This window comes from Orycteropus afer, unplaced genomic scaffold (genome assembly GCF_000298275.1).
Source record: "Orycteropus afer afer isolate SDZICR_OR568_19922 unplaced genomic scaffold, OryAfe1.0 scaffold00376, whole genome shotgun sequence".
NCBI classification, from domain to species: Eukaryota; Metazoa; Chordata; class Mammalia; order Tubulidentata; family Orycteropodidae; genus Orycteropus; species Orycteropus afer.
This window is the reverse complement of record NW_006921963.1, coordinates 323278-324639: the sequence shown is the minus strand read 5'-3', so window position 1 is coordinate 324639 and position 1362 is coordinate 323278.

Sequence of the window (1362 nt, the reverse complement as noted above, 5' to 3'; positions counted from 1 at the left end):
AGAAAGAAAGAAAATTTTATGAATAGCAATGAAACACTGTCTGATGCATTACTGGAAAACTTTATCAATAGGCCTGAAACATTATCTGATACAGTGCCGGAAGATGAGCCCCTCAGATTGGAAGGTGCTCAAAATACAACTGGAGAAGAGCTGCCTCCTCAAAGTAGAGTTGACTTTAATGATGTGGATGGAGTAAAGCTTTTGGGTCTTCATTTGCTGATGTGGCACGACTCAAAATGAGAAGCAGCAGCAGCAAACATCCATTAATAATTGGAACTTAGAATGTATGAAGTATGAATTTAGGAAAATAGAAAGTTGTCCAAAATGAAATGGAATGCATAAAGATTGATATTCTAGGCATTAATAAGCTGAAATGAACTGGTATGGCCATTTTAATCAGACAGTCATACAATCTTATTATTCTAGGAATGACAAATTGAACAGGAATGGTGTCACATTCATGTCAAAAAGAACATTTCAAGATCTATCTAGAAGTACAGTGCCATCAGTGTTAGGATAATATCCATATGCCTACAAGGAAGACCATTTAATACTGCTGTAATTCAAATTTATGCACCAACCACTAAAGCCAAAGATGAAGAACTTGGAGATTTTTACCAGCTTCCACAGTCTGATGTTAACCAAACACACAATGAAGATGTATTGACTATTACTGGTGATTGGAATGTGAAAGGTGGAAACAAAGAAGAATCATCGGTAGTTGGAAAGTATGTCTTTGGTGATAGAAATGATGGTGAAGATCACTTGATCTTTTTTTGCAAGACCAACAACATAACTCATTGCAAATACCTTCTTTTCAGCAACACAATGGTGGCTGTACACATGGACCTTGCCAGATGGAATACACAGGAATCAAATTGGTTACATCTGGTAAGAGGCGATGAAGAAGTTCAATGTTGTTGTTGTTAGGTCTAGTCAAATGAGCTGTGACCATAGCGACCCTGTGTGCAACAGAACAAAACACTGCCTTGTCGTGTGCCGACCTCACAATCCTTGCTGTACTTGAGCCCATCATTGCAGCCGCTGTGTCAGTCCATCTTGTTGAGGGCCTTCCCCCTTCTCACTGACCCTCCACTTTACCAAGCATGATATCCTTCTCCAGGGAATGGTCCCTTCTGACAACATGACCAAAGGAGGTGAGTCGAAGTCTGGCCATTCTCACTTCAAAAGAGCATTCCAGCTGCACTTCTTCCAGGACAGATTTGTTCGTTCTTCTGGCAGTCCATGATATTTTCAGTATTCTTTGCCAACACCGAAATTCAAAGGCATCAATTCTTCTTCAGTCTTCCTTATTCATTGTCCAGCTTTCACATGCGTGTGAGGTGATTGAAAATACCATGG